The 26153-nt window shown below is 49.5% G+C and overlaps 2 long non-coding RNA genes and 1 pseudogene across 5 annotated transcripts; 2 read left to right on the plus strand and 1 right to left on the minus strand.

The window, feature by feature from the left end:
• Window positions 1-1158: 1158 nt before the first annotated feature.
• On the plus strand, window positions 1159-24213 carry LOC309645104. Of its 3 annotated transcripts, none has more exons than XR_014254736.1 (6): window positions 1159-1471; window positions 12084-12205; window positions 13831-16081; window positions 18843-18982; window positions 19422-19605; window positions 23751-24213. It is a non-coding gene; the product is annotated as an uncharacterized lncRNA (long non-coding RNA). The 3 variants fall into 3 exon arrangements; XR_014254737.1 differs by having other exon boundaries at window positions 13908-16081; XR_014254738.1 differs by lacking the exon at window positions 12084-12205.
• LOC309645107 lies at window positions 1543-8005 on the plus strand. The gene is made up of 2 exons (XR_014254742.1): window positions 1543-7054; window positions 7835-8005. It is a non-coding gene; the product is annotated as an uncharacterized lncRNA (long non-coding RNA).
• On the minus strand, window positions 12212-13273 carry LOC309645103 (cytochrome c oxidase subunit 7C, mitochondrial pseudogene; annotated as a pseudogene). The gene has a single exon. The product of its transcript is annotated as a cytochrome c oxidase subunit 7C, mitochondrial pseudogene (transcript).
• Window positions 24214-26153: the final 1940 nt, after the last annotated feature.

Here is a 26153-nt window from a genome sequence, read left to right on the forward strand (position 1 = left end):
GAAGGGGACAAGTCATGTCTCAGTTACGTGGATCCTCTTTGGGCAAGAGGGGACACTTGTGGGATGATGTGGGGTTCTGGGAAAGGGATGCGGGGTGGGGGGGCAGATTTCAGGAAGGGGGCGGGCTGTAGGGGGTTCCCCCTTACTGTTGGAACCTCATGTACTTTATGGAGGGGGAGGAGCTTATGGGGGGAACGGGTGTCAGCACAAGAGGCCAGATCTTTGCCAGGTGGAGAGGGTACCCTCATGCCCCACCCCCCAACTTCCAGCCTATCTCCCAGAGCCTGGGACCATGAAAGCAGCAACAGAGGGACTTTGGAATGGGGAAGGGGAAGCACAACTTTATGTTTTGGCCTGAAGGTGGGTTGGTATTTTGGGGAGTTCTTGGGAACAGAGCATGTCCATCCAATTTCAGACCCGGGGCTTCTGAGGGACTCCAGTCATCCCAGAGGAGGTTAGGGGCCGCCAAGGGGTGAGCGGCCAGGTGTGGAAGCCAGACTTGGTGCAGCTCCAACTTCTACTGTTTGTTCATAGGGGGTAGGGAGGAGTGAGAAAAATCGGAGGAAGGGCTAAAAGCGCCGGCTGGCACTGTCACTGAGTGTTCCGAAAGTGGGGGGGACGGATCTGGGGGCGAGTCGGAATCTTAAGTAGATGCGTCCCCATTCAGACACCCCCGGCTGAGGGATCCCTGGAGCGCATGTGGAGGAATCCTGTCCGCCCCCCAGGAGGGAGGCCCAGCCTAGGCTCCCTCCTCCGGGCCACCGGGGTATTGGAAGTGGGGAATCTCCCCTCTTCCCCGTCCCCGCCGCTCCCCCCGAGTTTGGAGAACCCCAGGCTCTGCCCCCATAGGTCGAGGCTGACGTCGCCGCCGCATTTCTAGGAATGCCCCTATCCGCTGACTATATTTGGCGAGGGTTTCTAGGAAGCCCCCCCCCGCCCCGCCTGGCCCCGCCGCAGCCCCCGCCCCGGGCAGGCGGGCGCGCTCGGCTTCCAGGCTCTCACCCTCTCTCCCCGGCCGGGGAGGAGCCGCCCCGCCGCTTGAGCCGCCGCTGCCGCCTCCCCAGCGCGGCCAACCCCGGGCCGGCCCAGCCCCCGCCCCGGGCCGGCCATAGGGCGTGGGGGGGTGGGGAGCGGGGGAGGGTGGGGGCCGGGCCGGGGTTGGGGGGAGCGGGGGCGCGGCTTTGTGGCGGCAGCGGACCGTGGAGGCCGGGTGCAGCCCCGTCGGCTCCGCGCTCTCGGCAGAAAAGGCTTTTATACGCCCCCTGCCCATCACTTGGATCTGATCTGGGTAAGGGGGGGATTTTTTTCTGGAAGTACCCCCCCACCCACGGTGAAGGATTTGAGGCTGGGCTCCAATCGAGGAGGAGGCTGCAGGGCCCGCGGGGCGCCCCCCACCCCGAGCACGCCTCCCGGGAGCCCTGGAAGGCGCAGCCCCGGGGGGCCTCCTGCACCCCCGGAGGAGGCAGCGGCGGTGAGTCTCCCCCTTTTTCCTGCACGGCACCCCTCCCCCGGGCCAGGGGGCCGCGGCAGGTGGGTGCCCAGGCCCCCGGGACAGAAGGGGGTGCGGGGTGGCTGCCTGGGGGGTGGGTGGCGACACGAGCCGGGAGGGAGGTGGCGGCGGGGGGGAAACGTGCGGCTCTCCCGGGACCCGGCGCTAGACGCTTGCCTGGGAGGGAAGCCGCCGCCGCTGCCGCCCCCCGAGGCAGCGGGGCTGGGCTCCTTCCCCCCCTCACCCCTCCCTGGCTCCCGAGAGGGGCGTGTTAGGCGTGGAGGTGGGATGGGGGCGAGGCAGCCCCCCACCTCCCTAATGCCGGGGCTTGGAAATTAACGAGGTCGGTTGAAAGCCTACCACCCCGCCCCCACCCCGGAAAGCCGGTTCGGGAAACTGACTCGCTGCGTGACCCCGATATCAGTGCCGCGCGGAGAGCAGGCCGCCCTGCTCGCGCGTCCGCGCCCGCCGCACCTCGTCGTCACTCCACGTGCGCCCGGGGCCGCGCTGGCACGGGCAGGGGGGCCAGCGCCAGCCTCCGGGGGCCGGGCCCTGGGGACGTCCGGAACAGCCGGGAGCACAGTCCCCAGAGAGTTACCACCTCCCCGAAGTAAAGTTGGCTGCCCCCTCCCTCCGAGGAGTAGGCGGCCATAGCACGTTGGCTGTAGCTTTCGCTGGACAGGAGTAAAAAAAAAAAAAAAAAAAAATCTAGGTTCCGGGGTGCGGATCGGGGTGTCAGGGCCCGAGACCACACCAAGTTGCTCTGGCAAAAGTTAGGAGAAAAAAAGGAAAAGGCATTTTTGATTTGGGGCTGGGGGGGGAGTGGCGTTTCTGGTTTCTCCTGCTTCCAAGCCCCACCGTGGGGAGCGTTGGAATGTGCCGCTCAGATCCTCTGAGGACACATCCATATTTATAATTTATTTTTAGGAGAAGTTGTGAAAAAGGGAGGGGGTTTAAAATGGGGAGAAAAGGTGTGTGTATCGGGGTGGCCTTTCCAGAACCCAGAGGCTAATTGAGCTATTAAGATGGAAATCACTTCCTCCAGTCTGGGCAAGCTGCAAATTTGACTTTAATAAGACAATTAAGTGCACAAATAACTAAACTTTAGCTGGATTTGGGAAGAGGTGGGGGTGGGGCACTGCAGGAGTCCCCCCAGGCACTCCTTTTGCGCTCCCCTAAGGGCCATTTTGGATGCTCAGCGTCTTCCCTGGGACGATGTCAGGCCCAGCTATGGGTCTGGGGGCAAGGGAGGGAAAAGATACCCCCATGGGGCAGGCAAATACGCCCTCCGTCCCCACCATGCAACCCTGGCTTTTGGATGAGATGAACTGTCATCCCATCATTCCTGCAGGAAAACCCAGTAATGATTCCTTTAATTATCCAGGATTCTCCAAAATCCTGCCTCAAAGGCAGCCTGCCCCAGTGCTGTGAGCTGAGAAGGGGGACACCCTTCTGGAGAAAGGAGGTTTTGGAGGCTGTGGTCCCAGAATCGGGGTTTTGAGGGCGAGATGAGTTTATGTTTTATCCAACTGGCCCACAAAGTCCCGCTTTTGGGGTCATTATAAACGGCGAGGGATTCAGGCCCCAGCAGTCCCTGGAGGGAGAGGGCAGAGAGCTAGCTGCACTCCGAAGGTCGGTCGGAGGAAAGGGGGGAGGTTTGCTTCTTTTGGTAAAACTGAAAAGCCGTCTGGGGGATATTCTTATATATGTGTGTGTATGTGTTCTCAGTCTGTTGAACCTGCTGTTTTCAAGGGCCTTTCTTTGGGAGGCCAAGAAGGTATGAGAAGGCAAAAGTACTTTTTTTTCCCCCCCAGTGGTTTAATGAGATGTTTTAAACAGGATTTTAAGGGAATGAGTGACATATGGGTCGTGTCAAACCATTTGACACCCTCAAAAACCAAACATCACTGACATCGTGAATTGCAGTTACATTAGATTTGCTTGCTTGCTCCCACGTGGAATCGCAGTATTTCTTTGCAATTCTTTGCTACGCTGATCTTAGTCATTTTATAAGAAACGCTGGATAATCTGTCGTCAGGGAATTCTCTAAGGCAAGGGTGGCGGGGGTACATATGCCCCTCCCATTAACCTTATTAAGTTCTGTTAATTTACACACACACACACCCCCCCTTACCCTCCAGTTGTAACCTATATAGACATCCACATACCTTAAGTTTATTTATTTGCAAACCTGGATGTCAATCAAGTGTTCACGGCAGGGCATAGAGAAAAGTGAGCTGTACCTGAAAAACTCTGGAACACCAAGTCCCTGATAGAAGATTCGTGTTGAATAGACATGGCACATAGACACACTGGTGACATTCACGTTCCTGGGGCCTTGGCAAAAAACAGGTCTTTACTTTTCAGAGTTCTTTCCCTTTGTTATGGGACACGATGAAACAGCACAATTTTCAGGAGTCCACAATCCCAGCGTGGCTGGGTGTTGGGAAATTGTCACGTTGTGAATTGCTGAATCGTCACCCCCATCGTAGCGCCAGAGAGCTGACTGTCAGGTCCTATTTGCTTTGCTAAATAAGGACATCTCACCAAATTAGCCTCTAATGATACTTCTACAAATAGGGTGTTTTACGTGAATTAACGAGACCGGAACACCAAATGTCGCACCAAGATACTGAGCTATAATCGTGGCGATGAAGCAGCATGTTAAAATTACTGAATTGTCAAGTGTGGAAAATCAGAATTTAGTGCTGAATGTGAACCGGGGGCTGCTTTAATTCAGGCATTCGAAACAGCACAGCCCCTGCTTACACTCGGCCCTCCGCAAGGGTGCATGTAATTATGAATACATTTAGCAAACTTCCCCTGCCCCTGAGTCTGGAAAACAGGCAAAGTAGTATGGTGAAGAGATTGTAAGTCAGTACTTCGCAGTGAGAAGTGGTCACTAATTCAGCAAAGAATCACAGCTTCTTTTCATATTCTGACCACTGCTCTCCCCCACCTCCCCCCCACCCCCGACCCTAACCAATAAGAAAAAAAAAAGCTCAGCTGTGGAACTGCTGAATACATTTTGGCTTTTCTCCTTTTGCCCCTCTGTGTGAAATTTCACGAAGCAGTTGCTACTTTTCCCTCCAAGGAAGTGTGGATGGATTTCTAAAGAAAAAAAAAAGCAACTTTGAATGTCGGTCTTAGTAGTACACAAGCCATAGCCGACTCTCACAGGGAAAAAAATGTTTCAACAGAAAGAATATGGAATAGCTGGGGGGGTAAAATATTTAGGAGAGGGGCTGCAATGAAACTCCTACTTAAAAATAAAACATGCGTTTCTGACCCAAACCAATGAAAGTTGGAAAAGTCCCTAAGGGAGCACTCCCTCTATTTCTTGCTTCCCAGCCTCCCACCCACTTATATTAAGAGCAGAAAGACGATTCTTGCCAGATAAACTTACAGCTACCTTATAGTAGAGCAACTCAGCCTCTTGTAATTGTGATATTGTAAATACGGCTATTTTAGGCATGAGGCTAGAAATGGGTCTGATGAAAGTGAAGGCAAACTTGGTCCTTAGAACCACTTGCCAGAAAGGGCATACCCAAACAAAATAATCCATTTTCTTTCTTGCCCAGCATCCCAAACTTGGGAAAATGTAAAGTCCTTTTTGCTTCTTATATTTGGAACAAGGTGAAAGTAAACGCTGAAGAAAAACACCAACGCGAACGTGATATAAAACAATCACAGACTTTAGGCCTAGTAGCCATGCAGGCTTTTCAGGCAAAAGGGTACATGTTAGAGTTTGGAAGGAGGGGACTTCGGGGTCCCTGTCACCCCAAGCCCCCCACACCTCCTCGGGGTCTCTTTCCAAAGCACCCAGTTCTCAGAGGCTGCTTTCCCAGCGTCCTCCATTGTATGGGGGGTGGGGGGGGCGTGTGCAGATATTTACAAAGCTTTCAAGTCTCCGATTTTACATCATCTTCCTTATATAAAACATTCAAGTTGGAGGAACCACAAAGCAAACTCCTTCTCAGTGTCTCCGGAAAGGCTGCGCCACTAGCATGAAAGGGAAACACACCTAGAAAATGAAAACTGATGTTGGTGTCCCAAGAAAGCCATTGTCAAAAGGGACTGGGAAGAGGGAGGCAAATTTAGCCTTTGCTGGAGGATTTGGCCCAGGTGGGGAAAGGAGCCTTAAGGTAGCTGTGCAGTGTGGTGTGAAAGTTTTCTGAGAGACGTGCAGAAAACCAGGCTCTCTTGTTGGAATCATGCGTGAGATCAGTGCCCGGGTCTGTTGGCATCTCTGCCCAAAACAGCCTGGACCGCTGCCAGCCCAGGCCTGAACGTGGCCTTGGAGCCACCACCAGAGCCCAAACAAGCCCCAGACAGGTGCTGGGGTGGGGGGGTGGGGTCTTTCCTCCTGGGGACCTCGGGGCCCGCAGCATTTCTTGGCTAAAAGCAGGGAGCGGGGGTGGGGGCCGGGGGGGTTGTTAGGCTCCCGAGAGCAGCCTCCCCAGAGACTCTTGACTGTCCCGGTTACCACGTGGCCTCCGGTGAGGGCAGAACCCAACTTTGCTAAGACCAGGCTAGCAGGTTCCAGAGCAGAGCTGTGATTTTGCAGCCCGGGCTGAAGCTCTCTCCGCCCTCCAGCAACAGGGCTGCTATCCTGCCATTTGGGGTGGGGCGAGGGGGTGTGGCACGGGGCCAGCCACAGAGCAGGGACACATCTAAGCTACCGTGCAATCTACCCCCTGCAGGTGTGTGTGTGTGTGTGTGTTTTCGCTTGCCTTCTCCAGCCAGCGGCCTCCCGTCCACCTGGGGAGCTGAGCCCTCTTCTTTCAATCAGGGTGCAAGGAAAACCCGGGCCAGGGGGGAAGGCTGCAGCCTGGAAGTGGGGAGAAGGCTTTGGCAGGCCATCAGAGGGCCTGCAGGGAAGGCCAGGGAGGTGGATGAGGGGACCTACATCTAGGCCACCCTGGGGGCCGGCAGAGAGAGAGAACCGTGTGGGCATTCCGGAATAAAACATGCAGGAAAGAAGCCTGCTCAGCCTTGGCACCGGGACGCATCCTCTGGGGGAAGTTGCACCCAGCCCAGAGTCAGCAAGCCCACGGGCCTCCCGTTTGGCCTCAGTAACTGGACTCCAGGCCACCAAAAGGCCCCATGGGTTCCTGATTGTATCTTCGAGTGGCATTAAAAGGTCCAGACCAGGGACTCGTAGGCCAGGCCATATTTAGCCTCAGGTTCACCCAGAGAATATTTTAGGTGCTGCTTGAAAGGCAAGATCTAGGCCCGGTTGCCGGCTGTCACATGGCAAGTGTAGAATCGCTCCCTCGCAGGTCTGGCCGAGGTGGCCGGGAGCTCACCGCCACAGATGCCCGGAGTCCCTGCCAGAGCTTCGGGGCCACGCGACAGGTGCCGAGGAGCCAGCGAGCGCCCAGGTCGCGGGTTCTGTGTTGGGAAGGCTTTTTGCCCCGTTTTTCACTCTGATGGCGATAAGGCCGCTTCCATTCACAGAACTCACAGAGGCTGTTTTCAGCCCCTCTCTTCCGCGATGGCCCAGTGTGATATGCCAGCTTGCTGAGTGAGCAGCCTTCTCCTCGGGTGTCAGCATTGGTGGAGGTGTTAACCCTTTCAAGGCGGGCGGGAGGGTGCTGGCTGGCTTGGGGGAGGGTCTTGTCTGCAGAGACCTTGAAGGCCACACACCCTGGGGAGCCCCTGCCCTTGACTCCTTAATCCTCAGTCGTTAGTGGCTGGACCTGAGAGTCGGCACCCTGGACCTTAGCTGTGATTTTCCCCCTTTGGCCCCGTCAGTGATAACCGCCAGGCTCCCCGACCCAAGCTCTCGCCCTTCACTTGTTCATACAGCCCTGGAAACAGCTGCTTGCTTTCCAGATATTTTCATCCGGGTTTCCAAGTTGATAACTTTCCCACATTCCAGAGGAAGGAGGGATTGAAGGATCTGTGATTCACTTGGGTTATTAACAAGGGTTTGGAGTAATCATTCGGGGTCTTGGGGAGATGGCACTGGCCCTTGAGAGTCACCTGGCCTTAGGGACTAATCCTCATCACCTGCTCTGGGATTCCAGATCCTGGTTTTCTGGGCACAGAGGAGGCGCATCTATATTGAAGCCACTGTGTGGAGACACATTTAGCCAATTATCAGCCTTTCGGGAGCCTGGGTGGAGCCACCGCCTGTGCACCAGGAAAGCGTCGGCTTGTTTAAAGTTTGCTCTAACTTTGTACATTTTTTCCCTTTTAGTTTTGGCTCTTGGAGTTCCGAGAGCCACCACTTCCTGCCCAGCTGGTTCATTACCGCAGGGAAAATGAGGGACTTTTGGGGGCAGATGTGTTTCCATTCCGCTATCATAATGCCCCTAAAAATCCTTATTGCTCTTGCAGTATTCCTCGGGGGTCCCTGGGCCAGCCGTGGCAGCTGAGTTTCTCCAGCAACTAAAAGAAGAGACAAAGATGTTCCCCCAAACCTTCCCTTCTGGTCCCTGGTAGAGATCCCCTCAACCGTGCTCAGAACTGGTGATCACCATGAAAAAATAAAAAGATGCCATCCGCAGACACCAGTTCCGAAACATGCTTTTTGCCCTCCAGGGGCCGAATGTTGGAGATCAGGCTTGGGAAACAGGGCAGCTGAGGCTGCTGTCAGCGTTTGCTCTGGGGGTTCATGGTGGGGGAGGTGGGGAAAGCGGGGAAGAAACAAGTGTTACCTGTTTGACGAGGCGATTCACATCCAGCCTGGGCCTTCCAGCAGGGCCTCTGGGATCCTCACCTTGGCAGGGGCTCTGGACAGTCCTGATTGGCTCACCAGCTCCCTGAGTCAGACCACTTCCCCACTCTCTGCCTCGGTTTCCTTCTCTGGCAAGGGAGGGGCAACACCCCATGCTCTGTTCTGAAAGCGTTCTCACCCGTACCTAGAGCGTTATCATGAGTTCCAGTGATAGACAAGCTCAGAAGGTGCTTTGAAAGTGGGGATGCCAAAGCATGAAACATGGAAGGTGTTAGTGCTGATACTTACTATTACACACTTCGTATGCTAAGACAGCTCGGACGGGAGCAGAGACTACAGCCTAGCAGTAAGCACAGGTCTCTAGAATCATGGAATCAGGCAGCCCCAGCCCTGTGACTCTTTCGCAGTGTCACCCCCAGGCAAGTGACTCAACCTCTCTGGGCCTCCATTTCCTCACGTAGGAAACCTGTGTTTTGGAATAGAAGTTTCCCAAGTCTGATATGCACATGATTTTAAGTGGTACCTGGCTAGAGACGTAAATTATTCTAACCGGTATTTCTTTGTACAGCAGATTTCTACTTATGGCAAGCAGTTGGCTTTCAGTTTAGGGTAGGGGTAGAAGGGCTCTTTTTTACATCAATTTATGTAAGATAAAGAGGGTGAGTTGCTTGAAAGAAAAATATTAAGTAGAGTACGGGTGGCCTGAGGATGGGGCAGAACTCAAGATGATACTTTCTAAAGTTTCAAAGTCTACCTCTTTTTTTTTATTTTTATTTTTTTGGCCGCGTGGCATGGCTTTTGGGATCTTAGTTCCCCGACCAGGGACTGAACCCAGCCCTCGGCAGTGAGACGCGGAGTCCTAACCACTGGATAGCCAGGGAATTCCCCATAGTCCCTCTCTTAAGAATTCTTGTTTGTCTTAGGGATTTTCTGCACCCATGGAGTTGGTGTGGGGAGGGGTAGGTTGCCAATTCCAATCTGCAGGGGGCTCGACCTGTGACAGCCTGGGGGTCATGTGTCTTCTCCCCCCCACCCCAACTCCTGCCCTGCTCGCCAACACCACTGAGACCCCTTGGATCTCTGCCCCTATGCCCACCCATAGCTCTGATTTGTCTTTTATTTTAAGATCCTGCTGCCCCAGCACCCTCCTTCCTGGCCGAGGCACCTCTCTGAGCCTCAGTTTTCTCAGTGAAATGGGGAGAATAATTAACCCCCTGTCTCAGAGCAGTGTGAAGATCAGGGGTTAATGGGACTCAACTGAGCAGCTATGATGGTTCACAAACAGGGCACGGCTCAGAAGGCAGTGGGCACCGGAGGCCCTGGGATGGGCAGGGGGCACAGCGGCACCCTTGGCCTGGAGGGGTATTCATTGGACAGGCCACCTGGTGCCAGGCCTGGGCATCAGCTCCCCACCCACCCCCTGGGATGGGGAAACAGCAAGCGCTGGGTCCCAGCCAGCAGGGGCGGGCTCTGGTTTCACTTTCTGCTGTGTCATGGGGTGGGGGGTGGCATCAGGGCCCAGCTGGCCAGCTGGGGCAGGCACCGAGAGGCTGGCAGACAGCTGTGGCCCAGCTGCCAGAGCACAACCCGTGCCCTCGCCCTGCAGCCTGCCAGGATGGGGGCTGGGCCCTAGGGCACCCCTTAAATGCCTCTCTCCCCCTTGCCTTGCACAGTGAGAGGACCCCAAGTGAGAAAAGCCGGGAGGGGATGAAATGGTTCCTCTAGCCACGAGATCGCCCGCAAACAAGTTCTTACGGCCGCAGTCTTGAGGTTCTAGGAACTGCGTCTGTTGATTCTGGATCAGAGCGCTCTGGCTGGATGCCTGCTTCCCACCTGCCTTCACTGGCACATGTCTGTTGAGGGCCTACTGTGTGCTCAGCACAGTGCCAGGTGCCAGAGGTACAGCAGGAAGCAAGACCGTGCCTGCCCTCATGGGGCTCCAAGTTGAGTCGCAGGGGACAGACAAAAGAGCAAGTAAAGAGAGAAAAAGGGACTTCCCTGGTGGCGCAGTGGTAAGAATCCACCTGCCAATGCAGGGGACAGGGGTTCAATCCCTGGTCTGGGAAGATCCCACATGCTGCGGAGCAACTGAGCCTGTGAGCCACAACTACTAAGCCCATGCGCCACAACTACTGAAGCCTGTGCACCTAGAGCCTGTGCTCCGCAACGAGAGAAGCCACCGCAAAGAGAAGCCCGCGCACCGCAACGAAGAGTAGCCCCCACTCACCGCAACTAGAGAAAGCCCACGTGCCGCAACAAAGACCCAACACAGCCGAAAAATAAATAAATTAATTAATTTTTTTAAAAAGAGAGAGAAAGAATCCCATCTTATGGGGACAATTCCACACTGTACGCTTCGTGGTAGCATCTCAGAGAAGGTACGTGTGTACATGCGTGTGTATGCAAGTGTGCGTGTCAGGGATGTGTCGACTCCTGGGACACGTAGTCGGTTGAGAACACAGACGCAGGGACCAGATGTCCCATGTTTGAATCTGGATTTTTCCACTGACTGGTGTGAGATCACAGGCAAGTTCCCTCTCCTTTTTGGGCCTCAATTTCCCCATCTCTACATGATAGGGTTGTAATGAGGATGAAATGAACATCCGTAAAGAACTTAAGACAGTGTCTGGCATCAACCATCTGCTGTCTAAGTCTTAGCTATTATCTAAGAATCATAAATGCGCGCTCTTCTCATAGGATGAAATGCAGCCGTCACTGCAGGCTGAGAACAGCAGTGATATTGCTGAGCCTGCCCTCCCTGCTCAGCGCTGTACCTGCCTCATCTCACTTACTAGCCACAACCAGGCCTCACATTGGCCTTAGCATCTCTTTGTTCACATGGGGAAATGGAGGCTCAGACAGGTGAAGAGATGTGTCCAGTGGTACCCAGCTGGAAAGCAGTTTGACCCCAGGGGCAGGGCCAGCCTCACAGTGTGCGCCCTGCATACTTCCGTGCTCTGCTGTTGTCATCCTGAAATTCTGAATAATTTTCGAACAAGGTGCCCACGTTTTCATTTAACAAATTACAGAGCCAGTCCTGCCCAGATCTGACTTACTCCAAAGCTGGCACTCTTAACTCCTACCATCCATCTATCATACAGCTGGCCCAGAGTGGTTTTCCAATTCATTGGTACAGTATTTAGTGTGGGACTGAAATCCTGGGGAGAATACAGGACTTATTATGGGGCCAAATTGCCCAGATGCCTATTTGATTGTCAGTTGCCCCTGTCAGAAGGAAAGGGGGCAGTTGCCAAGGGCAGGGGGTGAATCATTCATTGCTGTATCCCTAGGGCCTGGCATGTATTAGCTGCTCAGTTAATCACTGTGAAACAAAGCGAATGAATGGGAGGCTGCCGTATCTCCCGAACTAAACCGGATTTAAATAACACCGTCCAGGAAAGCAGGTCATCAATGGTGGCTATCCTCAGCTGGCTTCTGGACAATCCCCTGAAGGGTGTGGAGACAAAGGTCTCTTCCCTCCCCTGGCTGCAAACCCAGGCCGCAACCTGCATGCCAATACCTCGTAGCAGATTACTGTTTAAACAGGTTCTGGTGGGGACCTCAGAGGCAACACAAGTGTTTAAAGACATGCAGGCCTGGATTCCTGAGCACCTGTTATTGGGGAAGATGCCGAGCTCAGCCAAAAGAGTACTTGAGTTCTGGGCAGGTTCAAGTCCCAGCTGAGGATCAGGGGGTACAGTTTCCTGGACTGCTAAATGAGAGAGTTTGGATTTGGGGGTTAAGGGTCCTCTTTTCCTCTGAAATTAGAGTTTTTCTACACTCTCACAGTTCCAGATTTGCTCCCCCAAAAAAGTTACTTAGCTTTACTAAGAAGCAAAGAATCCTCTCAAAAGCCTTTAAGATATTTATAACAATAATAACTGTGTTTTTGGCCAACTGTTTTCACAGGCTTGATCTCCATCGCTTCACATAACTACCATACGAAGTAGGAGTTACTGCCCTCATTTTCTAAATAACATCGTAACCACCAACATATATTGAGTGTTTTATACGAAGTAAGCACTTTACAGGTATGAAGTCATTTTCATTGCACAAGCAACATATAAGGGAGGCACTGTTACTGCCTCTGGTTTTCTGATGAGGAAACAAGCTTAAAGAGAGGAACTGACTTGTCCAAGGTCACACACCCAGCATGTGATGAGCTGGAGTTCAAGCCTGGATCTTCCATGTCAGGGGTCAGCAAACCTTTTCTGGAAAGGGCCAGATACTAAATATTTTTAGACTTTGCAGACCATACAGTCCCTGTCACAGCTACTCCACTCTGCTGTTGTAACAAGAAGCCAACCAGAGACGTTAAGTAAATGAATGGATGTGGCTGTGTGTTCCAATAAAACTTTATTTACAAAATCAGGAAGTGGGCTGATTTTGGCCCACAGGCTGTAGTTTGCCCACCCTGTTCCAGACCCCAAAACCTGCAAGAACCTGGCCCTGGCAACCAACTTCCTCACCCTCTCTCCCCACCTGTGAGGTGACTGAGTTACGTTTCAGAACAGAGACCAGTGGGGCTTGGGAGAAGTTGAGTTGGCCCCGCTTTCCTTGGGATTATGAAGCTCTTGGAATTTACAACTATTAGGACTTGTTAGTGACTGCCATGATAGATCACCACGGGGACTTTAAAATCGTAATTTTAATAGCTGTCAAGTGAGTAACTTTTTTATGCCATAAGTTTATTTACAAACATATCTAGGATGCTGAGTTCAAGAGTTTGATCATTTTTTCAAAGAGACTGCACACTTAAAATGCTCCTCTTCGTATCTGTCTCATGGATTATTTTTTAAGCAGTTGGTGTCTTACTATATAGAAAGGTGCAGCAAATCCAGACCCAAAGTACAAAGTCACCATAGCTAGTAACCACCACTTGTTTTCCACTGAAAATGGTAAATTCTTCCCTGGACCCTCCTCACAGTGGCTCCTACAGACCACAGAGGTTGTGAACCTCTGGATGCTTTGTCCCAACATAGCGCTGTTGGAAGCCCTGTGAAAGGCGCAGAAACCGAAGGCGGAAGAAGTAGAGGCAGCACACATCGTGCTCCTTTCCTCACGACCTTGCCCCCCTGCGTGCAAGGACCGAAAGGGAAGTGAGTAACTTTTAAAGAGCAAAGTGTTTAGGAAAATACCTCTATGGGGCACTTTGGCTGTGGAAGGAACTTCTCTTTGGGGAAGGCACTTCTCTGTAGTTGGTGGGAATGGCAATAGAGTGAAAAATGTCTTAAGGCAGAAGAAGGTAACGAGAAGGGGAGATGGAAAGTGTGTGTGTGCGTGTGTGTGTGCGCACGCACACACGTGCAGAGAGAGGGTGGAGGAGAGAGAGATTTCCCAAAGGCAGGAGGCTGGAGCCTAAGGATTCCTGGCAGGAGAAGGGGGTCGGAGGGAGGACATGACTTTTTCCCCCAACAGTTTTATTGAGATATAATTCATTTACCATGTAATTCACCCATTTCAAGTCCACAACTCAATGGCTTTGAGTATATTCACAGAGTTGTGCGACCATCATCACAATCAATTTTAAAACATTTCTATCCCCTCAGAAAGAAACCCCCATACCCTTTAACAGTCACCCCCCCACCCCAATCTTCCAGTCCCTCCCCCAGTCCACACCCCTAAACAATCACTAATCTACTTTCTGTCTCTGTAGATTTGCCTGTTGTGCATATTTCCTACCAATGGAATCATACAGTATGTGATCCTTTGTTACTGGCTTCTTTCACTCAGCATTTGTGTCCTCAAGCTTCATCCATGCTGGGCTTCCCTGGGCACAGTGGTTAAGAATCTGCCTGACAATGCAGGGGACATGGGTTCGAGCCCTGGTCCGGGAAGATCCCACGTGCCGCGGAGCAACTAAGCCTGTCACCACAGCTACTGAGCTTGCACTCTCGAGCCAGCGAGCCACAACTACTGAGCCCGCGCATCACAACTACTGAAACTCACGCGCCTAGAGCCTGTGCTCCGCAACAAGAGAAGGCACCGCAAGGAAGAGTAGCCCCCGCTCGCCACAACTAGAGAAAGCCCGCGCTCAGCAACAAAGACCCAACGCAGCCAAAAATAAATAAATTTTTAAAAAATTTTTTAAAAAGTTTCATCCATGCTGTAGCCCATATCAGAACTTCATTCCTTTTTATGACAAATAACATCCATATTTTATTTATCCAGTTGTCAGTTGATAGACATTTGGCATTTATGCATAATTCAGCTATGAATATTCATGTGTTTTTGTGTGGACATATGTTTTCATTTCTTTGGAGTAACATATCTAGAGTAGAATTGCTGGGTCATATGGCAACTCCATTTTAACATTTTGAGGACCTGCCGGAGGCACATCATATAGTGCCTTTTTCAACTTTGTATTATGGAAGTTTCCTACCATACTGAAAATGAGAAAGCACCCTGTACCCATCATCCAGGTTCAACAACAATCAACCTTTTGCCAGTCTTGTTTCACCTGCCTTCCCTCCTCCACCGTTGTTTCCCACTGAGTAGTTTGAAGCCAGTTCATACACTGCACTTTATGCCATTAACTTGGCTGAGAGGTCAACATTTCCTTTCATCCCAAACCTTCAGGCCAAGTCTCCTATACCCATATCCTTGTGTGGATGGAATTTGGGGACAGTGGAGGAATTGGGGCATAGTCTAGAGTGAGCCAGCGTGGGGTGGGAAAGGAACGCTCCTGAGTGAAGCAAGTCTAGCTACAGGATTTGCAAAATGAAAATGTGGAGCCCTTTGTTCAGAAATTACTAAGAAGTTCAAGATAACAACAGTAGAACGTCAAACTTAACGTAGACCCTGTACAACAGCACAAGTCATGTGCCCATGAGGCCAGCAAAAGGGCGCCCAAGCAGAACTGAGAACTGATTCATTGGCTGCAGGAATTTCGAGCTTTGGGTGCCTAGGAGAGACACAAGCATCCCTCACCCCCAATCTCTGGAGAGTTGGGTCTCTCATGGCATGTGGGACAGCGTTTAAGTCCGTTCCATTGGAATCTCCAAAAATAAGATGACCCCAGCTGACATGTGGGTTATAAGTACTTTTTAAAAATAGCCATTTGTCTTAAGCCTTCTTCCCTAAGAACCTGCGGTTGTTTTATTTGGCCACACCATTTTGTCCTGGACTCTTTGAGTGTACCGTGATATCATGGCAAATGACAGGGCTGCAGGACAGAGGTCTGCTGGTGAGCAAACAATCCAGAGCAGCAGCAGGACCAGGGATGCCCATTAGAGGCAGGTGGCCATGGCAGACACTGGCAACCATCATGGCACCCAATCCCTCCCAGCTCAGACAGAGCTCCATTATCCTTCTCAAAGGATAGCCTCCACCACTTATTTCTCGTGCTTATCTAGACTTTCAACCCAAGAATTCACCTAGAGATTCAGAGCCTGCAGTTTGTGTTGGGATGACACTGCAAGGATGCACTTACACTAACGGAACCTTGTCACGAAGGGGAACGCAACACGACTGAGAAGGCGGGAGAGAGTGGAAGAGAGGGACTCACTCAAGAGAGCAGATAAGGACCTTGCAGCGCCTCCTGTTCTCTGTGGCATGTTCAATGAATGAGTGAACATTCATTCATTCGTCCAATTATTTGAGGACTTATACATAAGAGACTGAATACCGGGCATGAGCAATATAGTAGTCAACAAGACAGACACAGTTCCTACCCTTAGGGGCAGGAGAGGCAATCATAAACCAAAGAGGAAGAAAACATTTTACATTGGATTAAAATAATATAACAACAACAGCAAAAAAAACCCACAACAGGTCTGAGTAAATTCGGCTGGCAGCTTTGGGGTTTATAGACAGTGGATCTTAAAGCAAAGCCCAACTCAGGATTTTGGCAATTCTCAGCAGAGTGAATGTGGAAGCAGCACAACCAGGAGAAGGCTCCAGAGGAGGTAGATGGCTCAGGGTTTTATTTTTGTTTTTTTTACCTGCCAGTATTTCCTCCCCCCACTTCTGTTAACAGACACGATGCCCAGTGGGAATATGGCCAAAGATGGCCGCTTACAGCACCCAAGCCTCAGCTATAGTAATTGGTCCAGGCACAGACACGTGACTCAAATACGACCAATCACAGCAGCCCACTTCTGAGCTGGGCTGCAGTGATTGGTCCAGGTGTGGTCATGTGACCCAAGCAGGGCCAATCCAGGATTACCCTGACTAGAGCTGGTGAGAAGGCTGCATTTCCCACCCCGTCTCCAGCATCCAGAGCTATCTGTGACCACAAAGACTGAGGCCAGTATGGAGAAAGGGAGAAATGAGGATTGGGATGGGGGTATGGGGCAGAGAGAGAGACTGGCGCTGCGTTCTGTCCCTGGATCCAAGAGCAACTCAGCCTCTTTTGTTCTTCATCATAGCTACCTGAGTAATGAATCTCCCATCTTCCTCAGTCATATCAACTCTGGTTTCTGTATGGTCCAAAGCATCCCAATTCAGGACTTGGGAACTGTTTTTCCCTCTTCATGGATTGTGTGAATCTAAAAGGGGTAGGTTATCCTCAGAGCTCATTCTCCTCTAGGTTTGCCTGCTGTACTTGGGAATGAGAGATTCCCCAGACACATCTCCATGGTCCCCCGCTCCAATTAATTTACCACTGAATCAGAGCTAAACACTTATTCTTGGACTTCAAGTCCTGCCCTCTTCCTGCTTGCTTGCTTCTCCCCGACCTCATTCCCAACATACACCCACCTCCCCTCCCCACCCTGCTCTCCACCAAGGATGGAGCCTGCAGCTTGCCCTGGCCTCTGCTCCAATGCCCACCACATTATATTTGCAATGATTTACTTATGACTGTTACCCCCCCATGACCTTGAGCTTAGGGACGCGCGTCTCACTCATCTTTGCACCCCCAGCAGCTGGCACACAGCAGGTGGGCAGCAAATGCAGGAGGGATGGAGGGAAAGGAGGAGGAGGGGAGAAAAGGTCACTCCTTCCTACTGAGTCTGGTCAACAGATGGATCACTCAGAGGGTCAAGTTCTTTACTTGTTTCCTCCGCCAGATACTCTTCCCTCAGGTGGACACACAGCTCGTGGTCCCAACCCGTTCAGGCCTCTACTTCAATGTCACCTGGGAACTGCATTCTCCCAGTCCCCTTCTTGACCCCTGCCCCTCTTCCATGCTTTCTTGTTCTCTTTCTTGTTCCCTTCCACCACCGTCAGTCTTTCTCCATGTTCTATTTATTTTATCTCCTCTCTCTCTCCCCCTCTCTCTCCCTCTCTCTCTCACTGAAATGTCAGCTCCAGGTGGGCAACCATCTTTGATTTGTTCCCTGCTGTATCCTCAGCACCTAGTGGATGCTCAATAAATATCTGTGGAATGAATGAACCAAAAACCACAGTCTTGCCAAATTTGTTTCTCCCTATGCACTTCATGTGTTTTACAGGTGTCAGGTGATGTATCAGGTTCCTGGGGCAGCCATAACAAATTACTACAAACCGAGTGGCTTAAAACAATAGAAATCTATTATTTCAAAGTTCTGGAGGCTAGAAGTCCAAACTCTGGCAGGGCTACACTCCTCCCAGGTGCTCCAGGGGAAAATCTATGCCTTGCCTCTTCCAGCTTCTGGTGGCTCCAGTGTTCCTTGACTTCTGGCTGCATCACTCTAATCTCTGTTTTCATCTTCCTACGTTCTCTCTGTCTGTCTCTGCTTCTCTCATACAAGGATGCATGTAACTGCATTTAGTGCCCATCCGAATAATCCAGGGTAAACTCTACCTCTCAAGACCCTTAACTTAATCACATCTTTTTCCATATAAGGTAACCTGTGAAGGTTCTGGGAGAGAAGTGGACATAGCTTTTCTCTCTCTGGGGGTCACCATTCAGTCCACTGTATGACTGGCATAAAGACCAGAAAAGCAAAGATTCCCACCACCACTCCACTGGCCTGACAGATATGTAATGAAAAAGAGTATTATTGTTGTATTACATTGCCCTGGTCAGAGAAAATAGGGGAAATAAAGGGGCCCCTTTGCATTTTTTCTCTAACTCCAGTTTCACTTTTTAATTAATTAATTAATTTATTTATTATATTTATAGCTGTGTTGGATCTTCATTTCTGTGCGAGGGCTTTCTCTAGTTGCGGCAAGTGGGGGCCACTCTTCATCGCGGTGCGCAGGCCTCTCACTATCGCGGCCTCTCTTGTTGCGGAGCACAGGCTCCAGACGTGCAGGCTCAGTAGTTGTGGCTCACGGGCCTAGTTGCTCTGTGGCATGTGGGATCTTCCCAGACCAGGGCTCGAACCCATGTTCCCTGCATTGGCAGGCAGATTCTCAACCACTGCGCCACCAGGGAAGCCCCCAGTTTCACTTTTTAAATGTAACCACTGTATGCAGTCCGCATAATCTTCATAAATTTTCTAACCATATTCGAGAGCATATACTTTTTTGGCTCCTAACATTAAGAAAATTGGAGGGGGTGGGCGTTATAATATATCCTGAAGACATGACAGCCCTCTGACCCACCACAATCTTTCTAATGACTTCTAGCAATGCACCATACTTAACCTGTCCCCCACTGGCCAGCATTTCAGTTAACTCCAGGATTTTGCCGTTGTAACATATATACTCTCTGGCATGTGTCCCAGTATCTTCATCAGATACATTCCTAGAAGTGGAATTTCTAGGTCAGAGGATATGTGCATTTTTAAATTTCTACAGCTATTGCCCAGTGCCCTTCACCAAGGTGGCATCATTCACACGCCCATCAACAATGCACAAGTGAGGGTGTCTGTTTGCAACACCCTCGCCCACCTTGGCAAGGATGCAGCATGTCAGGAGGAAGCAAATCTCAAACTCAGGTAAGTGGACTTTCCATGTGGACCTGGGCGAGGGTGGACACGGCCTCCAAGGTTGTCCCTGTGGCTTTCGGAGGTGCTAAGCCATTCACAGTTCTCGTCTGGGTTTTATAAACAAAGGCAGAGTTTGGGGAGGTGGGCCAGAACCCTGCAGCGGATGCATTGTACAACTCAGTATTTATTTCTTTAGTGCGGTCAGAACTTAAATATGGTCAAAACGTATTCTCCTTTTAATTTACACAAACAAATATGTTCCCGGGCTGACACCTCCATTGCCAAGCTTCTAGGGGAAATGAAATTCTACTGTGAGAGGATAAACCACTAGAGAGAAGATGAGGGTGGAAAAGTCGCCACCGTTTGCTTTGCACATCCGAACTGGGCTGCTGAGAGGTGTTTCAGAGCTGGGCTCTTGCCTCTTGGTCTCTTTCTGTCTTTGCTGCAGATAAACTTGCCAGTAATTTCAGCGAATGAAACATGGAACGTGTCGAGGCCAGAGGATGGCAAACACTCCGGTTTTGATAAAAGGAGGTCTGCTCGGCTTGGAATCCTCCATCCTGCTAGTCAGCAGACGCAAAGACTTATCCAGAGAGGGGCTGATGAATTGAGAAAACAGAAATGAGGCCAATGTGAGTTGCCTTTCAAGAGCTGTGCTAATATAAAACCAAGCAACTTGAATTTGTTCCAAGAGGGGATTAAAGCAACATGTTATTTTGAGTGATTGCTTAATTTATTGAGCTGTGGCTAGATCTGTAATGAAATACAGCCCTTGCAACTGATAACCTCCTGCTGTAATTGAACTTCTACAATTAAGGAGTATTTTCTGAGAGTTTCTCTGGAACAGCTCAGAATTTTTAGTCTCTGTGGTGGGGTGCCTTTGAGCACTCATATTCCAGGCAAGCTTTTTGTTTTTTTTCTTTAAGGAGTGACAGGCTGATGTTAATAAGGAAAATAAGCAGCATTTTATTGAATGTCTTATGTGCACCAGGCACTTAATATACATTATCTCTAATCCTGACAACAGCCCAAGGAAGTCACTCTTATTTGTCCTTATTTTACAGAGATGAGGCTCCTAGATGTTAAGTAATTCTGCAGAGTGGCGCTGTCCAAGATGGTAGCTACTAGCCACTTGTGGCTATTTCTGTGTAAGTTAGTTAAAATTTTTAAAATCTAAAAATTCACTTCCTAGGTTGCACTAATAACCATATGGGGCTAGTGGCTAGCACATTGGACGGTGCAGATATAGACCATTTTGATGACTGCAGAAGGTTCTACTGCTCAGTGCCATTCCAGATATTTCACAGGTAGAAAGTGGCAGAGCTAGATTTCAATCCCAAGCTAATGGGCTTTGAAGGCGGCATCTGCCACACCCCTCATTTCCTTCTCTTCCTTTGGCTGAGAAGCAAGGTCTAGAGTAGTGATTCTAAACCCTGGCTGCACATTAAAATTACCTGGACTGCCTTAAAAAACAATAGTGATGTTAGGGTCCCAGGCCCAGAGATTCTGACTTAATTGTGATTGAGAGGGGTTTTTATCATTCCCCATGTGACTCAAGTGTGCAGCCAGGATTAAGAGCAGTTAGATGAGAGGATCCACACACAGGATGGTGGAAGGAGCTGGTTCGTCTGCCATGAGAATGTGGTCCCTTGTGGATCCTGACATGGGCTTCTCTCACAGCCACTTCTAAGCCTCCTCATCAGAGACCTCAGGTTCCCTTCTGAGGGAAAGACTTAAGTGCTTTCTCATATGCTTCCTGCTTGGTGGGAGACGCAATGGGGAGCTCTGCTTTTAGAAACAGGCTTTATCACACTGTCGTGGAAGAAAGGAGATGCGGATGTAAGATCACAGAGATGAAGTGAAAAACCTGGAGTCCCCAGTTTGAATGGGAAGCGTCAGTATTTTGCCTTACAAAATAAAGCACGTGTTCCCTACCCCTGTCCCCTGGAAAGGTTAGAAGTAATGGGCAATTCACTAACATTGAGCACTCCCAGCACCCACGTTGTGGTCTCTAAACACCGCTTCCAACTAGAAGCGCTCTCTGCAGGTTCTGTGGAGATAGGGCTGATTCGAGGTCTGGGGCAGGAAATATGCAAAATGAGCCTGGAACACCTTATCATCCAAGTAGCTCAGAAGCTATTATGGGGGCATATCAAAAAGGAGGCAGGAAGACAACATGAAGAGGCTCCCACTGGCCAAAGATGGGACATTTTGAGCATCCGTAAGAATAATAACTGCAATGGATGGAAATGTGTTCTGTATGTCCAAATCTGTAAGTTCACAATGATACTTAGAAAAACAGAAAAACATAAACTCATTTGTCATCTTTGGAGGATGTTGGGACCAACTTTTTTTTTTTTTCTTTCCTTTTGGCCACACTGCATGGCTTGCAGGATCTCAGTTCCCAGACCAGGGATTGAACCCGGGCCATGGCAATGAAAGCCCGGAATCCTAACCACTAGGCCACCAGGGAACTCCCTGGGATGAACTTCTTATTTTGAAAACTGTCAAATACAGGGGAAAGAGTCAAGCATTTATCCTTTCTGGTATGAACCATACTTTACAGTAACCAAATGGCTGATCAGGGGAAGTTTATAGACATATTCCAGCTAACAAACAAAGACAGAAGGATAGAATTAGTAAGTCACCATTTTCAACCTCTAATGGATCTAGACAGTGATCATCAATGGCTACTAACATCATGAAGAGGGACAACCACACGTTATGTGCCTTCAAATAGAAATACGAAACAGCCACTAGGAAGTAGTCATACAAACACAAAAAACCAAACACGAATCTAAGTGAACTTCTAGATCTAACTACTGATTTACAAGAAACAGAGTGGGGAGAGGAACACGTATAACACCAGCACGGGGATGCAATAAGCAAAATCCAGACCGGAACACTCTACAGAACAACCAACCTGGTTTCCTCAACAACTAAATTGCAAGAGAAGAAACAGGGAGGGAGGGAGAACCCGCAGATTAAGAAAGGCGTAAGAGGCGTATCAACCAGTCACAATGTATGAACCTTATATGAATCCTGATTTTAACTGTAAAGAAAACAGTTATGAGACAACCAGAAAATTCTGAACACTGGATATTTGCTGATATTAAAGCATTACTGTTAGTTTTAGTAGGTGTGATGGTGGTAAAAAAAAAAAAATCCTTTTTTTTTTTTTGGAGTCATAAACGAAAATATTTTCAGAAGAAATGGTTGATGTCTGGAATTTGCTTAGTATCTGAGTATCTGGGATGAGGGAGGAGGGGAAGGGGGTATAGATGGAACAAGGTTGGCTGAGAGTTGGTGATTATTGAAGCTGGGTGATGGATAGCTGGGGTTTATGGTACCATGTACTCTACTTTTGTGTGTACTTGTGTATTGGTTTGACCTGCCCACCACTGCTGGCATCTCTGGGCAAGCCTGGGTAGCAGGTTTGAGATACATCTCAGCACATGCATGTGTGCACACCCTCTCCTGTCTCCATGGCAACCACTGAGGTGAGAAAGCAGCATCCAAAAGGTTCCTGTCCACATGAGGATACGGCCAGGCTGCTGGTGTTGTGCTCGGCCCAGCATAGCTGCTCCCTTTGGAGAATTCCTAGTCAGATCTTCACAGTCCCACCCACCCGCACCGGATCTGCCTCCTTGCACCCCTTTGCCATCACTTGTGCTCTCCCTACGCACCCCCTGAGGAAGTAGAGACCAATTAGTGGAGAGACAGGACCCTGAATCAGATCCAAGTTCAATTTTTGATTTCTCCACTTAATGGCAGGACCTTTAACCTCCCTGAGTCTCAATTTTCTCACCTGTAAAATGGGCATGATGTGACCTCAACGAACTCAACAAGTCTTTATTATGGGAGGAACAGTGGCAAAAAGGACCTAGTCTCCACCTTATGGAACTAGACACCCGGAGGTAAAAGGCAATCTTAAGAGTATGTACTGTGATAAAGTACATGTTTAAAAAAAATTTTTTTGAAAACTGGCAGTCACTACTTACGAAAATATCATAACTCTAAATCATACTTTTCATTAACCAGGATATCCACACTTTCCAACTACTGACTACCCGCTATGCCAGACCTATAGAATATTTTCACTTAACTGAGTGCTCATATTTCCATGAAGTAAGTACTATTATCACTACGATTTTATGGAGGAGGAGACTAGGCATTAGAGGTGAGATAACTTGCCCACAGCTGCACTGTGGGTGCATGGCCCTGTCTTCTTTGCTCAGCCCTCTGCATTGATTAAGCTCTGAAATGCAGCAGCAGGGCTGGGAAACCAGAACTACCAGGAGGCCAAAAGCTCTCCAGGTCAAACCCATTTTGCAAGTGAGGAAGCAGTGGCCCAGAGAGGCCAAGTAACTTGTTCCAAGCCACAAGCTGAATTGGCTGCTTAACCTGTGTCCAGGCTGCTTGGGGAGAAGGTACAGGGAAGCCCCACGTGGTAAGGGAGGCTTATTTCCCCAGTTCATCCTATCCCAGGGTGGGGTGACCAGTCATCCTGGGGTTTCCCAGGACTGGGAACTTTAGGTGCTTAAATCAGGAAAGTCCTGGGCCAACTGGGATGAGTTGATCACGCTGTCTCACAGCGAGGCATCTAAATGGATGTTTTCTAGGACATGAGAACCAGCACCAAGTCCCCACAGAAGTACTGGGGTTTCATGCCTTATATAATTAACTGATTATTAATATCTAGCCCCCCCCCACCCCAGCTAGACTCTCCACCCACGGGGGCAGGGACCAGTCTGTGATATTCACTTCTGTTTTACAGCCCGTGACTCAACGGTGACCCATGAATGACACTCAATAAACAGGGATCGAATGGACCAACCAACACTATCATCACCTCTGACTAGGCCTCCATCTGAAATTGCAGAAACCCTCTATAGCTGCCGTGACCTTCAGTTCCCATTTCAGACAGGCTGGTATCCATGATGTCACATGATAGAAGATGATTCCAGAGAAAGACTGGCCAAGAGGCTCCTGGAGGGAGCTATGGCAGACAAGACTGGGTGTGGTTTTTCTTTAATTATTGTACCTGTTTTGTCTGTTCTTTCTTGGCTCTGTTCACATCCCCACCCCAGCACCAGTGCAGGAAAGCAAAACAAAAACAAAACATTATCTCAGAGTTTGAGACAAGATGGCTGGCTGGTTCCCTCTCTGCTTGTAATTAATGCCAAAAATGTTCATGACTTGCCTTGGCCACAAAGGTAAATAAAATCAGGCAGTCTGATTATTTGGCTACTAATTTCCTTCTTCGTTTTTTTTTTTTTCCTCCCCGTGTCCTTAAATTAATTCCAGAGTTCCTCCAGATTTCTCGTTGCTAAGCTATAAAATTCCAATTTTTCAGCGCCCATGCTGATTGGCAAGGAGGCTCCGGGCAGTTCCAATCAGAAGCAGGTTGCTGAAAGGAACATCCACATTGTAGCTTGCCCTGGGGTATTGGAATTTTCTGCCTGATGTTATGAACCATCAAAGTCTTTGTCTAACTGTGCAAAACCCGTTCTCTTGATCTTGTCTGCCTGTCTCTGGAGTGCAGGCTGTTGGGGGGATGCCAGAGGTCCTGGAATTTCCCACTGGTCCTGGAGGAATAGGGAGTCCCTGGGTCTCCAGGTTGGGGTCAGCGACAGAAATGCCCATGGCCTGTCCATGGTTGACCAAAGATGACAGCATGGTGCCCTGCCATGGGCTGGGACATGCCTCAATCCTCCCCTGACTGACCTCTCCCGTGCCATCTCTTAAGCTTGGTGAAAGGCTGAAGGGGGTTGAGGAAAAGTAGGTGCCATTGGATGTGGGGTTGTTGCGGAGAGGCTGCATTTGTAAAGGACTTTAAAACATGTAGACGGTAAGGGCACCGTGGAGGGCCATTCTGGTGTTTCACCTCCAGAATCCTGATGCAAGCACCCACCGTGAACTGAGCTCCTATTTTGCACCAGAAACTTTATTTTTATTTTTTAAACCACTTTATTGAGGTATGATTGACATACAAAAAGTTATCTATATTTAATATATACAACTTGTTGAGTTTGGAGATAAGTATACACCCGTGAGACATAGAGAACAGACTTGTGGTTGCCAAGGGAGAGGGGGCTGTGGGAGGGAAGGATTGGGAGTTTGGGATTAGCAGATGCAAACTACTACATGTAGAATGGATAAACAACAGGGTCCTAGTGTATAGCACAGGGGACTATATTCAATATCCTGTGATAAACCATAATGGAAAAGAATATTTAAAAAAGAATGTATACATATGTACAACTGAATCACTTTGCTGTACAGCAGCAATGAACACAACATTGTCAATCAACTAGAGTTCAATTAAAAATAAAAATAAAAAATAAGTATATACCTGTGAAACTACCATCACAATCTATGCCATAAATATATCCATCACGTTCAAAAATTTCCTCCCACCTTCTTTACTATTCTTTTTTCTTGTGATGGGAACATTTAACATAAGATCTACCCTCTTGGTGAAATTTTAAGTGTACAATACAGTGTTGTTAACTATCATTATCGTGCTGTACATTAGATCTCCAGAACTTAGTCATCTTGCAGACCTGAAGCTTTGTACCCCTTGACCAATATCTCCCCATTTCCCCCTCCTCCCACCCCCTGGAAATCCCCATTCTATTCTCTGGTTCTCTGAGTTCGACTATTTTAGATTTCTCATATAAGTGGTATCATGGAGTGTTTGTCCTGTGTCTGGCTTATTTCACTTAACCTAATGTCCTCAAGGTCCATCCATGTGTTCACATAGTTCAGAATTTCCTTCTTTTTAAGGCTGAATATGCCATTGCATGTACCACATTTTCTTTCTCCATTCATCTGTCAGTGGACATTTAAGTTGCCGCCATGTCTTGGCTATTGTGCTGGAAACTTTACACACACATCTCCTCCCATCCTGAAACTCCCACCGGACAGACAGAGAACATGATGGACGTCTGCTGGTTTTCCTTGCACAGCTTTATCTTTCACCGACAGGGGAGCCGTGCCACAGGGGAAATCATGTGACCCAAGCCTGGCCACAGTGATTGGCTCTAGGATGGGCACATAACCAAGTTGGGCCAATCAGAATCGTCCTTGTGCCTTTTTGTTTTGCCAGAACTATAGGAAAAGAGCCCCTGCTCTTGCCACTGGATTTGCTGAGCTTGTGACCACTGTGAACACACGT

The sequence above is a fragment of the Balaenoptera physalus genome, assembly GCF_965194825.1.
Source record: "Balaenoptera physalus genome assembly, chromosome: 16".
Classification (NCBI taxonomy): Eukaryota; Metazoa; Chordata; class Mammalia; order Artiodactyla; family Balaenopteridae; genus Balaenoptera; species Balaenoptera physalus.